The following is a 14756-nucleotide window of genomic DNA, read 5'->3' on the forward strand; positions in this document are numbered from 1 at the left end:
CTCGGGAACACTTAACGAGTCAATCATTAACTGGATATTGGGGTGTGTGGAAGTGGCTGCTGGGGGTAGGACAGCCCAAGAGGTGGGAGAGAGGAGCTTCAGGCACTGCTTAAAGCAGGGCATTAGTGTTATAGTGGGGTTCTAATTCCAGCTCTCTGGATGTAAGGACTCATCTTGACCAGCTCAGGGTGACCTTTGTTGGTGGCCGGGCTGTGCTCTGCAGCACAGGAGTCCTCAGGATTTCCCTGACACCAGGAGTTTAGAAATTTCCTGTTTGACTTTGCCTTGCTCTTGCCTTTCCCTTGGTTCCAAACTCCACCTTTGAGCCGGGCACGTTATCCTGGAGTTCTTTGTTTTGGTGCAATCAGCATTCCCGGGGTATCCTGATCGTGGGTGCTGGCAGGGACAACCAGGCCAGCTCCCCTTTCCTCTCCCAGAGACCTGGATGCTGGATGTCACTGGGCAGGAATGGGAATGATCCCCATCCCTTGTAAAAGTGAGCATTACAACCCAAACCATTCCAGGATTCTGTAACCTGGGGAGTGAGGAAAGTGAATCCATAGGGAAACCAGGCTGGGTTAGTTGTTTTACTGCCTTTCTCCTGACTCTGACTGGGACAAACCTCTTGGGGTGTTTCTGGTCTGTTTGAGCTCCAGATGAAAAAAATTATGATTATTCTCTCTTCACACATTACCTGGTCAAGACAAGTGTCTTTGTTCTGCAAGTGGCAAAGAAAAGATGTATTCTTTTCATTTTGCATACAAGGAGGTCACTTGGTAGAAAAAGAATTGTTCCCTTGGATTGTTTCCATCTCTGTGTCCTTAAAACTCACTTTTACTGTGTCTCATGCTTTGCCCAACTTTGCTGCCTCTGTGCTATTGTTCCCTCATGCCCTTTGCAGTAACTCTCAGTATTCAGGCTCTACTTGAAAGCTTCCTGGAAAATCTGAGAGCCCAGAATGCCCCTGGATAAGTGTTTCTACACCTCTGGGAGAAGTGTCCTGGTGCCATATGGGCTTGGAAATCAAGGCAAACTCTTTATATACTTTGTGCATGCAGTCAGTTTTTATAAACCTGTAGAGTGTGTGTGTTAGTTCATCCTTACAGAGCTCTGGACCCTCCTGGTCTCCTATCTGCATTCTCAAGACTCATTCTTAGCCCTGGGGAAAAAAACTCTGCTCACAGTGTTGACATCAGGAGAAGAGGTAAATACAGAACACTTCTGAAAATGTTGGCTCCTCTGCTCTCTGCTGTTGCCATCCTTGGGGCTGCACTGCCTCCACTAGCTAGCTAGTTCTTTCTTAAAAGTCTTTCTTGTGAAAAGATTCATGTCTGTCTCCTTAAACTTGCTCCTAAAATCTTAAACAGAAAGAATTATCCAACAGCACAAAATTATAAAAGCAATGAACCCAAGCAAGAAGTTGATGGTGTTCCCTGCGAGGGGCTGTTGCTGCTGAGCAGGATCTTTGCTCCAGAAGGAGAGCTGGAAAAAGTATTATGACCTTCTGCCATGGTGACTGAGGATAGAAACATTCTGAATTCCAAACTGGAGCGGATACAAAGAACAGCTCCACTTGCAGAGCCTCCTCCAGGGGAGCATTTTTGATGTGCTCTTGGTCAGGAGAGGAGCAAACCCGAGTTCAGTCTCTCCCCTCCAGCTGCTGCTCTGGGCACAAGAACTGATGCCCCAGTGCATTAAAGGCAGTGGAGGAAGGTATTGCATTTTGATATTTCCACGAGTTTAGAGTGGTTATTGCAGCAGAGAGATTATTAGAAAGCTCCAAGGGGAATAAAGAGCTTCAGCTGCACCAGGTCCTGCTGCTACAACAGCAGGTGTCCCCAGGGCTGTGGCTGTGCTGAGAGCTGGAGGGTGCTGTTGTCATTGCTTGGGAGCTTTTAGGGGGGTTTTACCACCTCTTTTTTTTTTTTAATTTGCCATCTTCTTTTTCCCCTGGCTCTGCCAGAGGACTTACTTTTAATGCCTTCTCAACATCCCATGTAGCAACCCTCGCTGTAGGTGCAGTGACCATCCTTGGTCACAGCACTGTGCTGCAGCCATGTGGGTTTTTGGTTCAGTTTGGTTTTTACATGCTGAAAATGGCCCAGGGAGTACTGGTGGATCCCTCAGTTTGGATGACAGGAATGAAATAGTCCCTTCAGGCTTCTGTTAATGATCAAGTTTCCTGAAGACCTGATTTCATTAGATGGAGCCTCCTCACATTCTGTGCCCATTCTCATTAGCACAGTGATTTTTGAACTCTTTCTGATGACTTCAGAAATGTTCCCATGGTGATGCTGGTCCCCTGGGAATGTGAGCAGAAGGCTGCAGGGACCTGATGCTGGTGGTGGGGTCTCCAAATCCCCTCACCCAACAGCTGAGGATGCCACAGCTCCTTTTCCAGGTGTGGCCAGGGAGCAGGACAGGGCTGGGGGCCCTGTTCCCCTCATTAGGTCCCTGGGGCTCTGCCTGCTCATCTCCCTCTGTGCTCCTCTGGATGTGTGAGATGAGTGTTCTACAAAGCTCATTTTTATAATGTGGCCTGAGTTCCTTTGCCTTCGACACAACAAGAGGAAACAGCCTCAAGCTGTGCCAGGGGAGGTTTAGATTAGTTATTAGAGAAAATATTTTCATGGAAGGGGTTGTAAAACATCTGAATGGACGGCCCAGGGCAGTGGTGGAGCCACCATCCCTGCAAGTGTTCAAAAACAAGTGGATGTGGCACTTGAGCACATGTTATGGTGGTGATGCTGAACTGATGGTTGGACTTGATGAGCTTAAAGGTCTTTTCCAACCTTAGAAATTCCACGAATCCATGATTTTATCACATTACCAAATACTGTCTGTGCAGGGATGCAGAGCTCTCTGTGTCAAAGAAAAGCACTTGCTTAGTCCCCCCCAGGATGTCCATGGTCAGGGTGAGGACAGTAAATGGTTGAAGACTCAAAGCCCTGTCTGGAATTGCACTGCCCAAAGAGTTACAACCCCAGGCCTTTCTCAGCTGCTTGAGTCATTCTGTAACCTTCAGCAGCTCTTGCTGCCTCTCTTCTTGGACTTACCTGATCACTGAATGAAAAGATTTAGTGGAAGAAGTGTCAGGAGCTGCGTGATCATTGCACACACTCTGAAATGTTTCACTCTAAGGGGCTGTGGAAGCTCGAGCTCCACCAGCAGCATCAGGAACCCAAAGCTGACCAAATGTTTTCTCTGCTTTTCTTGCTGTGCTTTGCTTGAGTAATCAGGACAATTCTCTGTTAGGCATGAAATGAAAGTAAATGATTAGAATAAAGATGTGCTGAGCTACTTGACAAGGCTTGAGTACAGGGTACAGAATCTGTGGGTGTTTGGCACAGCCCCAGCACTGCAGATATTTTAGCTCCTGCTTATTTTTGATTCCGTTCAAATATGACTTACCTTAAAAAAAAAAATTAACTGCAAAGCATCTGCTGTTACACAACAGATATTCATGATGGAAAAAAGGCATGAGAAAGCTCTAGGCTCCAAGGGTGGCCTGAATTCTCCAGGCTTCAGCTCCTTCTGGAGTGCCAGGCAGTCACTGGTTGTGTACTGGGTGGTTTGGTCTGGCACATCACTTTGGGGAAGGAAGAAACCTCCAGAAAGGCTCCTGAGAGGCACGAGCCACACTGTCACTGCTTCCACTCCCTCACAGCCCTCTGTGGACTTCAGAAGCAGCTGGGATGGGATGCTGAGGAAAGCAGCAGCATTCCCAGAGAGACACATGGAAATCCTTCCTAGGGACAAAGCAGCGGAGCACCCCTAGTGCATCTCTTCCACCTCAGTAGCCAATCCCCAAATTCTCAGGATCTCTGCAAGGTGACACAGGGATCAGACCTCGATCAGAGCTCAGGGGGAGTTTGGACAATGATCTCAGGCACAGGGTGGGATTGTTGGGGTGTCCTGTGCAGGGCCAGGGGTTGGACTGGATGATCCTTGTGGATCCCTTCCAATTCAGGATGTTCAGTGATTCTATGATTCAGAAAACAACATCCCATATTTTTTGGCATCCCGAGGGATACATGTACTTCAGGCAACCATTTCTCTCACTCTGCTTCTGGCTAAAATAGTAGTGGAAGGGCCTTAGTGCTGTGACAGAGAGCCCTTCCCATCCTGTCTATCCCAGGATGTGTTTCAGTGCAGATAAGTGGGAGATGTTCCTGGATCCTTTGCCAGAAGCACGCAGGGAGTCTGGTGGCAGCAGAAACAATCTGTAGCTCTGCAGGGTTCCTGGTTAAGCTGTAAGTCCATTTCCAAACTTTGTTTCCCAGCTGCAGGGCCAGGCTGCAGGCATCACATCTGCACCAAGAGGAAGGAATGACTCGGGAGCGTGGGCTGCTGTGAAGTATCTGTGCAGGAATAGAGGTGAGAGGGGCAATGCCTGGGATAGTGAGTGCTCACAGCCAGATGGGATGAGTGGAAGTGAGGAAACCCTTCAAAAGGAGCTTTAGCATCAAAGCATCATTTTCCACGCTGTAAATTCAGCTCCAGGATGTCTGTAGTGTCACTTGTCCTGAAGATTCAGATTCCCAGGGCAGTGGGCACAGCCCCAAGGCTGCCAGGGCTCAGGGAGCGTTTGGACAACGCTCTCAGGAACAGGGTGGGATTGTTGGGGTGGCCTGTGCAGGGCCAGGAGTTGGACTTTGCTGAATCCTTCCAACTCAGGAGCTTCTGGAATTCCTGTGCCACATCCCAGGGTGCTGATGTCTGCAGCAGAGGGATCTGTCACTGAACCCTGGGCAGTGCTGGGGTGGGAATCACCCCCAGCACGATGGCACTGCCAGCAGCACCAGGAGCATGGGATGTTTCAGTGCAGCCCCAGAGCTGTGGGGAGGGTGTACAAACAGAACAGTGTTCACAGGCCCAGCAAACTGCAGCTTGGTTGTTTTCCTGCCTTTAGGATACACAATTCCAGAAAAAAATTGGCTTTAAGTGTTCCCAGTGCTGCAGTGGGGTGAGAACCCGAGCTCTGCAGACTCAGAGCTATCTCCTGCTGACAGGGAGCTGTCAGATGACAAGTGCAGTGGTGGTGACAGTAGATGCTGAAGAGAACAGTGACAATGATGAGCCTTTTCATGAAAGGAAGGACCCACACCCCTTTCATAATAAGAAAAACTCTTCAGTGTAGCCCACACATGTTTCAGAGGCAGCTGCTCCGCCGATTCACGAGCCAAAATGTTCTATCAGTCCACACCTACTGAGCAATGCCAGTGGTGAGAATGAGGAGAAGGTTACATTTTGGTTCATGGGCCTTCTGAAAAGTGGGATGAACAACAATCTTTATTCCCTTGGGAGGAAAAAAAATAGTGCAAATTCTGCCAGCAGGTTTGTAATGTGAGAGTGCCTTCCACGGTGTATTTTCACAGCTGTCTTATCAGTTTCCTAAAATGAATCAGGGTGGAGCAAACAGTTTAGGAATGTCATGAAAAAAGGGTTTGGAGCTTTGCTGTGGTTCATGATAGTGATGCCCTCTTGGGATAGCACATCAGAGCTGGAAGATCCTCCCGGAGACAGGGATAATGCTTTTAAAATATTCCCACATCCAATTCAGCAGCTGTTGTGTCTGAACTCTGGATGGAGATATCCCCTTCCTGCTTTATGGTGGTTTGACTTGGAGCTGATTTTGGACAGGTGGTACTTCCCCTTTTCCTGCTGAGATTCTGCAGAACGTGGTGGTTTCTGTCACTGTCACTCGTGCCTGTGGGAGCTGAGGGACCTCAGAACTCCGTGGACCTGGATCTTCACTGAGATCACCAGCTCCATCTAAACCAAGCACTAAAGGTCGTGTCCTTTCCCTTCCTGAGCACGGGGGGAGAACCCTGACCCAGTCCAGCAGGTTCAGTGTCATAAACTAAAACCCAGAGGGAGGGCAGGAAGCATTTCAGTGCTGTCACCTCACGTTGCTTTGCCTTTTCCCCCTCATCAGTGCTGCTGTTCAGGTAACAAAACAACTGCTCAGCCCAGTGCTCTTATGGAGCACTTTGGATTCTGGAGCAGGCAAGAAATAACCCCAAATCTATAGTGATTTGCTGTTCAGGTGGCTCAGGGACGTGCTCTGCTGGAGCAGGATCTGACGTGTTCCTGAGCACGGCGTGGGGTTAATTCAATACACGGGGCTGCTTTAGCAGCTTCACTAAATACCATTTATTCCATCACCACGGAGAGGTACAGTGGATTTGACAGAAACAAATGGAGTGAACCAAAGCTTTTTCCCTTCATAAAAATGACTATGATTAAACTGTGCCCTTTAAAATACAGCCCATTAAATCAACTTCTCAAACTTCTGGCAGGTTTACTCTAAGTAGCCTCACTTATTTTGTTGCCTTTTACCTTATTTATTATTGCTTTAGAACCGGTGTTTTTCTGAGGATTTCCTGAGTCTGGTTGTGGAGGTGAGTGAACTTATCTTCATAGAATATCCTGAGCTGGGAGGGATCCACAAGGATCATCCAGTCCAACTCCTGGCCCTGCAGAGGACACTCCAACAATCCCATCCTGTTCCTGAGAGGATCATCCAAACCCTCCTGGAGCTCTGGCAGCCTTGGGGCCGTGCCCACTGCCCTGGGGAGCCTGGGCAGTGCCAACCACCCTCTGAGGGAAGAACCTTTCCCTGAGATCCAACCTGACCCTGCCCTGACACAGCTCCAGCCCTTCCCTCATGTCTCTTCTTCCTTACAGGTACCTCAGTTGTCTGCTGCAAAGAGTTTCAGTGCCCAACCAACGCGTGTGCAAAAGAACATCCATGATTTCCCTCAGCTTTATAATGTTCTGAGTTGAATGTTTTAATGAGATATTCACGATTATCTGGGAGAAATGTTTAGAGTGAGTAATTTTCCATCTACCTGAAAAGCTTAAGACAGCAGTAACTTGCAGCAGTCCTTGTGTCTTTGCTTCACCCTCAGTGCAAAATGCTGCTGCTCTGGTTCAGGAGTTGCATCTCTTTCCATGAATTTCATGAGGAATCTCTCAGTTGTTGCCCCAGTGCCCCAAATCAGGTCCAGCTGGCACAGGTTGCCCAGAGAAGCTGTGGCTGCCTCATCCCTAGAAGTGTCCAAGGCCAGATTGGACAGGGCTTGGAGCAACCTGGGATAGCAGCAGGAGGTGGAATGAGGTGATCTTTAAGGTCCCTTCCGACCCAAATGCTCCTTGTCCTTGCAGGTCTCCATGGATGGTGGCATCTGTCATCACACACGTGCTATTCCAATGCTTAACTATTCCTGCAACTGGAAAATTAGTCCTGATTTCCAGTTGGAATCATCCCTGTTCATTTTAAGCCCTTGTCCTGCTCGCTGCAGTCACAGAGAACAGGACAGTTTCTCCTCCCTCCTCTCGACCTTACACCCACCTGAAGGTGGTTGTCTTTGGGCTAAACATGTTCCTTCTCTGGAGAAACAAGGGGAGAGGTGGGATTGACAATAAATAACAGAAACATCTTTATTTCTGGTGCTTCAGTCTGGAAAGGATTTATTAGTAGCAGTAATTGGGGTAATAAGAGCAGTGAGGGGAGTTTTTTGGGTGCAAATTTGTCTGAACTCTGCAGAAGCAGCAAAAGTTAAAAAAAGCCCAACAACTAACAACCAGCAAAGCTTTTCTAATTTTTACAGCTATAACAGTTGTCCTGCCAGTGAGGCTTGTCCTGCCTATGCCTCAAGACCATCCCAGCAAAGCACAGTCCATATATAGTATCCCTCCAGAACACTGGAACATAAATTACAAAGGATAATGTGCTGGAATTTTAATTACTGGACGCAGACAAACTGGAAATGCAGTTTCCAGCTGCTCCCAGTGTATCTTTATCTTGATCCAGGACTATAAACATCACATGTAATCCCAAATCCTTACAGTAGCCACTGCACAGAGGCTATAAATAGCTGTGCCAGAGCTGCAGAACATGGTGTGAAGCTTTTCCTACCCCAGTGACTGCTGGTGTGGTGGCTGTTTGCAGCTTCCCAGTGATTCCTGAACTCAAACAGACTGAGCTCAGTTGGTCCTGGCACAACTGAAAGGGGAAATACTGCGAGCTGGTCTAGTGAGTATATGAATTCTGGTCTTTTTTTTCTACAAAGAGCATGTTAATTCTGTGACAGGAGCAGAGCAGATGGTCCAATTACAAAGATGTTCACAGCTGAGGGCTGTTCACCCTCTGATGGGGTTACCTGTGCCAGAGGGGCAGTGGTTCAGTCAGAGTGTTACCTGGGTCACATGCAACTATGAAAGCTCCTACATTGCCTCTCAAGAGGAAAATCATAGAATGGTTTGGGTTGGAAGGGACATAAAGATCATCCAGTCCCATCCTCTCTCACGGGCAGGGACACCTTCCACCAGCCCAGGTTGCTCCAAGCCCCCTCCAACCTGGCCTTGGACACTTCCAGGGATCCAGGGGCAGCCATAGCTTCTCTGGGCAACCTGTGCCAGGGCCTCCCCACCCTCACAGGGAAGGATTTCTTTCCAATATCTAATCCAAATCCACCCCCTTTCAGTTTAAAGCCATTTCCCCTTGTCCTATCCCTCCATGCCCTTGTAGGACAAGAGGGAAAGGCTTTAAACTTCAAAGAGGGCAGCATGTGGTGAGACTGGTGTTGTTGCTAAATTATGATCTGCATGAATGTCCTCCCATTCAAAACTGCAATTGGAGTTTGACATACAATGATGTTCTTGTAAGAACTGGTGTTTTCTTTTAAACAGACACAACAGTGCAGTGATTTGTGTGTGTTGGGTTGGTGGATTAAGGACTCTCTGCTGCCTGTTTTGGAAAAGGAAAGATGAGAAAGCATCAGGCAGTGTTTGAAAAGTCTTAGAGCAGAAGGAAACACTGGCTAGAGAAGGACTGTGACCATCCTTCTGAAAAGCACTTGCTGCTACCAAAGCGACCTCCAACACCCCGTGTAACACGATTTCACCAGGTCATTTGTTTTTGCTGAAAATTTCTTGAGGACATTGGGCAAAGTCCTTCCACAGAGGCCTCTGATCCCACAGAATGAAATCCCCCAGGAGGTCAGGCATGTCCTGCTCTGACACACCTTGGCTCATGGTTCATCTCTTGGCTTTTTAACTCTGTCTGGGGCTGTGGCTTTTTCCTCTGCTCCCACCTGCTGTGGGGGGAAGTGGGAATGGCTGGGAGCTGTTTCCTGTGCAGGGAGGACTCTTTGGTGTGGGTTTGAGTGTGCTGTGGCCTCTTTTGTTTCTGCAGAGACCTCAACAGGCAAGTTCTCAGGGTCACAGGGAGTTTTGGGTTTGGTTCTATGGATTTCTGAGGACACACAGCTCTGCAAGCACGAAAAGTTTTGTCTCTGTTGTCTCCTACTACTGAAAGAACCAGAACCTGGGTATAAATTCTGAGTTTCCCAAAAAGCAGTTCCTTTCATGGTGCCTGGTCCCTCCAAAACAGGTGTATTCAGGAAAATAAAGCTATTTATACTCATCCCATCACTCTTTTTCCTTCTCTGGAGCTGTTAGCAAGCCCCAATTTCAGCTGTTGCCGAGATGAAGGGTAATGCTGGCATTAAAATGCAATGCTGGTGGTGGGAGAAGGGTCATAAAGCACACATTTATCTAGCTTTAGACAAACTACAGTCAGTCATCCCCAGCTCAAGGTGCTCTTGCCAAAAATTGCAAAAATTAAAATGAAACAGCCAGAGAAACAGAAATCTCCCGTTTCTTCTGAAAAAAAATATAAAAAAATTAAATCCAATCTATTTGTAAAATCCCCAGGCTACACAAATAACTTGCCTTTCATTTGTTACTGAGGGGATGGCAGGCCCTGTGTTCCCTCAGACCGCTGAAGTGTGAAGAAAATTAGTATCTCACATTTACGGGATTACACTCGGAATATTTTCTCCACAGGCAAATATTTCTTAGCTAACAAATATTCTAAGCAGTATTTATTTTTTATACGGTCACACTTAATGGAGCTGATCTGGGAGATGATCTGGTGGTACAGATGATTTAAAGAGACCGAGTGGTTTTATAGCTTCCTGGAGGGATTCTGGCTGTTTAAGAGACAACATCTTGTTTATTACAGCCAAATTTTGCCTTTGCTGTTGTGCAAACCCCGTGGCAGTTTGCAGTACAAACACAAAGAGCTGATTGAGGTTTTATGGGAAGTTTTTGGCTCCCAGGTTCACCAAAGAGCTGTTTGAAGGAGGGGTTGTAACAGGAAGATCTAACAAGGTGTGGGATGTGACCGAAAAGGAACTTGGATTGGATTTCTGGTCCGAAGTTGGAATGGTGATCCCGAAACTCCCTCCTCACACCTTCAGACCTTAGTGAATCTTCAAAGGCTTTAAATGCTGGAGGTGATTGGTGCTGATATTCCTGAAATACCTGTAGCTGTGCCTGTGCCCAGGCATGGACTGGCTCCAGTTCAGAGCACTGGGCAAGGTTGCTGCTGTATTCCAAAGGAAGTGCAAACAGCTGGATCCAGGGGCTCAGCATTCCGTGTGTCCCAGAGCAAACTCCCCATGTTCCAGTGGGATCTGGCTCCCTGCTAAGCCCAGGGGTGTCTGTCAGCAGTGGAAAACATGGATAATTTCAGTCCTCTCCCTCAGGATTTCAAACCCAAGGGGTGACTTGACCACCTTACACCGGTACATGGAGCCGGAGTGGGAAGCATCCATACCTGGGAGTCCCATGTGCCTCAGGAAGTCCTAAAGCCCCAAACACTATCAGGAGACACTGGATAACCTTTTTACACCCCTGCCCGTGCACTTTTTGGCCACAGCCAGACAGGGCAGGGTGGGAAATGTGCCCTGGATGGTCCCGCTGGAGCTCTCACCTGTGACTAACACAAGGTTTAGGTTGGACACCAATACCTTGGTTGACACCCTGGCTTCATTCTTCTCATGTGGAAGCTGGTCTTTTGCCATTATCACATTCCCTTTGACTTCTTTTAGGTTGGACATCAGGAGGAATTTCTTCACAAAAAGGGTTGTCAGGCATTGGGATGGGCCAGGTGGAGTCCCCATCCCTGGAGGTGTCCAGGGAACAACTGGACGTGGCACTCAGTGCTCTGGGCTGGGGGACAAGGTGGGAATTGGGCAGAGGTTGGGTTTGAAAGCTCTGGGAGGCGTTTTTCCAACCTCAGTGATTCTGGGATTCTCAGCTCTGTGCTGGAAGCACCAGATCCTCCCTCCCTTTCACTAACCTGTGCCTTGAAATCTGTTTTCTTAGGAATGATATGGATACAGATATAAGCAGTTGACATCAGTTCTGAGAATATTTTTCTTGTAGGTGGAACTATTATTCCTCCTTGGAGCTGTAACTGTGCACAGTCAGTGATTTGCTATGCTAATGAGTTGCTGAAGGAAAAATGGGAATTATTCTGGCTGTGAGATCCCCTCAGTCCATGTGGTTTAAAAAGACTAAAGGGCAGCAGAAGACAAGCAATTCCAGAAAGCATTTGTGCTGAAAGTAATGAGAGAGGCAGGAGGCTACAGATTTAGAGGGAAATATTCCTGGAAGATTTCCCCCCCTGTAATTTGTTGTTCCAGTGCTGGTTGCACTGTTTGCTGAGGTGCTGCTCTCCTGGGAAGGCAAACCCCAGTGACTGCACTGACAGATGATGGGGGGGATATATCTGCACTCACTCTGATCCAAGATCAATTCCAGAAGCTTGGCATCTTGTTCATCAACTCTCCTACAAACACACAACCCCCCCCAACCCAGTGCTGCTGTTTTTGTTAACGCTTCCCAGGTAGGTTTCTTTCTGTTGCAGTTTATTTCTTGTACAAGTCGTTTTCTTGACTCACAACTGAAGATTACCCTGTTGCTTAATTTATTTGGTGATTAATTTGGCACTGTGGGCAGATGTGATGTAAAGCTCTTTACCATTCCAGGGTGAGATGGAGGCAAGCAATCTGCACCCAGGAGGTTTAACGAGGCATCCATCCCATGGGAGTGGAGACACTTTAATTTAATTAAAGGGAACATTTTGTACCGGACTAAAAAGATTATTTTCTTGACTAAGACATAAATATTAGTTTTCTTAAAGGGAAATACCCAGATAAATAAAAAAATTTCTGTTTACCACTTATACTTTGCTGAGCGAAAATAACGTTGATTTCTAGTTTGAAGAGAGAACCAAATTTCTGTCAGCATTCATGTGGCCAATTAAGCAATGCCAAGATGCTGGTTGGATTGCTGGTTTCAATGTGTACCTTATGCTATTGAGGTAATTTAAGTAAATGTTTATATTAGCTTTAACACGTAATACAGCATTTCCTGGTGTTCCTTTTGTCCTGGTCTTCAGCTGTGTCTGATCTCTCACGGGGGAGGAGGAGTAAAACCTTTGGGTTTCCAGGTATTATTCCCAGAAGTGTCCTTTTTAAAGCAGAAGCAGTGGAAGGCAGTGGGGGTGTTGTCACAGCAGAGGTACCTGGAGCAGCACAAGGGCACCGGGGCCATCCCATTCCATCACCTCGGGATGTGCCCAAAAATCCCTTTGGCACCCCTGGCCTAGAGGTCCCTGCAGGGGCAGGTTCAGCCCTCAGAGGCAGCTCTGGTGTCTCAGCCCTGCCACAGGCGCTGACAGAGCCCGGGGCCACCTGAGGGCCCACAGAGCTGCCCCTGGGAAGTGTCTCCTGTTTCCTCCTTTGCAGGGCGCCCTTCCCACAGCTCACAGAATGGTTTGGGTTGGAAAGAGACCTTGAAGATCCTCTTGTTCCAACCCCTCTGCCATGGGCAGGGACACCTTCTACTAGCCCAGGTTGCTCCAAGCCCTGTCCAGCCTGGCCTTGAACGCTTCCAGGGATGGGGCAGCCACAAATTCCCTGGGCAAACTGTGCCAGTGCCCCACCTTCACAGGGAAGATTTTTTTCCCAATATCCCATCTAACCCTGCCCTCTGTCAGTGTGAAGCCATTCCTCCTTGTCATGCCACTCTGGATCCCTGTAAATAGACTGTCTCCATTTTTCTTGTCGGCTCCTTTCAGACACTGAAAGGCCACAATCAGGTCACCCTGAAGCTCCTCCAGGCTGAATAATCCCAACTCCCAGCCTTTCCTCCCAGCAGAGCTGCTCCATCCCTCTGACCATCTCGGTGCCTCCTCTGGACTCGCTCCAGCAGCTCCATGTCCTTCCTGTGCTGGGGATGCCAGAGCTGGAGGCAGCTCTGCAGGGGGGGTCTCACCTGAGCAGGGCAGAGGGGCAGAAACACCCCCCTGGCCCTGCTGGGGACGAGCCCAGGCTACCGTCGGCTTCCTGGGCTGCGAGCGCACACGGCCGGGGCCCGTCCAGCCTCTCCCCGGGGCCCGTCCAGCCTCTCCCCGCCCGCCACCGCCGCGCTCCCCGCTCCATCCCCGCTCCATCCCCGCTCCATCCCCGCCGGGACCCGCCCAAGTTTCTCCCGCTCGCCGGGCGCGGGCGCTGCTCCCCCGCTGCCGCCCGGGGCCGATCGCGGGTGTGACCGCGGCGGCCGCGCCAGGTACGGGAGGGAAGGGATGGGAAGCGATGGGAAAGGATGGGAAAGCATGGGAAAGGAAGGGAAGGAATGGGAAAGGATGGGAAGGGAACGCGCGGCCCCGGCAGCGCCCACCCTTCCTCCGCCCCCCAGCCCGCGCAGGTCGCACCCGCGCTTTGCATAACCACGCCCACCTCATGAATACGCGCGAGGCCACGCCCCCCCCCCTCCGGTGCGCCCGCGGTGGGAGGGGGCCGGGAGCCGCGGGAGCGCGCAGGGAGCCGCGGGGGCGCGCGCGCCGCTTCCCTCCCCCCCCCTTCCCCGCCCGCCCCGCCCTCCGCGCGCGCTCCCGCGGAAGAGGCGGCGGCGGCGGCGGCGCGCGCGGGGGGGGGGGGGCGGGGGGGGGGGGGGGGGGGGGGGGCGGGGGAGTGGCCGGCGGGCGCTCCCCGGGGAGGCCGCGGCGAGCAAGGACGGAGGGACGGACAGACAGACAGACGGACGGACGGACGGACGGACGGACGGACGGAGGGGGCGCTGCGGCGGGCGGGCGGTGAAGGAGCCGCCGCGGCGGCGCCGCCGGGGAGGGGCGAGCCCGGCCGCCCCCCTCCCCTCCCCTCCCCTCCCCTCCCTCCCCTTCTCCTGCCCGTCCCCTCCCCTTCGGGCGCGCGCTCGCCCCGGCGGCGGCGGCTCCCGGCGATGCGGTGAGAGGAGCGAGGCGAGCAGGGAGGGAGGGACGAGCAGCCGCGCTCGGTGAGGGGCCGCCGGCAGCCCCCCCCCCCCCCCCCCTTCCTTCCCCCCGCGCCAGGTAAGGACCGGCGGGACACCGGGGGGGGCGAGTGGGAGCGTGCGGGTGTCCCCCCGTGGGTACGGGCTGCGGGGGGGACACGCTCGGGGTGGCGCCCGGCGATGTGTCGGGGTCGCGGAGGGGAGGGGGGGGGGGTCGTGGGGAGACCCCACCGCGGGCGGGGAAAGGGCTGGGGCGGGTGAGGGGTCCCTCCCCGCGCCCCCCATCCCCCCGGGGCTGGAGGTGCCTCGCTGACACCGCTCGGGATGCGGCGAGCGCCGGGAAAGGCGCGGTCGGTCGCGAGTCCCGTCGTTCCCGTCCCCCCCCCCCAAAATTCCGTCTTTTCAATGGGCAGCCGCCCGTTTTGTTTGGAAGCGGAGAGCGGCGCGGAGGTGAGCGGGGCCGGCGGGTCGGGGGGTTCATCCCGCCCTGCGGAACTGTCCCCGCCGGCCCTCGCCCCGCGATTCCCGGGAGGTGCCGCAGGTACCGCACACGTGAGCCCAACACACCCCGCGCTCGCCCCAACACACCCCGCGCTCGCCCCAACACACCCCGCGCTCGCCCC

At 51.3% G+C, this 14756-nt stretch overlaps 1 protein-coding gene and 1 long non-coding RNA gene across 9 annotated transcripts in view; both read left to right on the top strand.

Annotated features, from left to right (window-relative positions):
* The first annotated feature begins 1559 nt into the window (after positions 1 to 1559).
* LOC113957352 lies at positions 1560 to 9394 on the top strand. 4 transcript variants are annotated; one of them, XR_003531143.1, is made up of 5 exons: positions 1560 to 1713; positions 4284 to 4377; positions 6363 to 6404; positions 8698 to 8915; positions 9203 to 9394. It is a non-coding gene; the product is annotated as an uncharacterized LOC113957352 (long non-coding RNA). The 4 variants fall into 4 exon arrangements; XR_003531144.1 differs by lacking the exons at positions 8698 to 8915; positions 9203 to 9394 and adding exons at positions 6691 to 6834; positions 7171 to 7430; XR_003531142.1 differs by lacking the exon at positions 9203 to 9394 and having other exon boundaries at positions 8698 to 8984.
* Positions 9395 to 14017: 4623 nt separating this feature from the next.
* TANC2 (tetratricopeptide repeat, ankyrin repeat and coiled-coil containing 2) overlaps positions 14018 to 14756 on the top strand; it is a 228425-nt gene continuing 227686 nt past the window's right edge. For 3 of the 5 annotated variants that reach the window (XM_027664737.1, XM_027664739.1, XM_027664741.1), the window contains exon 1: positions 14019 to 14212. The gene's annotated coding sequence lies outside the window, so the exon portion shown is untranslated. Of the gene's footprint in view, positions 14213 to 14756 lie in introns of all 5 variants that reach the window. The other 2 variants (XM_027664736.1, XM_027664738.1) reach the window with 1 other exon arrangement.

Source organism: Corapipo altera, unplaced genomic scaffold (assembly GCF_003945725.1).
Source record: "Corapipo altera isolate COAL_440 unplaced genomic scaffold, ASM394572v1 142, whole genome shotgun sequence".
Classification (NCBI taxonomy): domain Eukaryota; kingdom Metazoa; phylum Chordata; class Aves; order Passeriformes; family Pipridae; genus Corapipo; species Corapipo altera.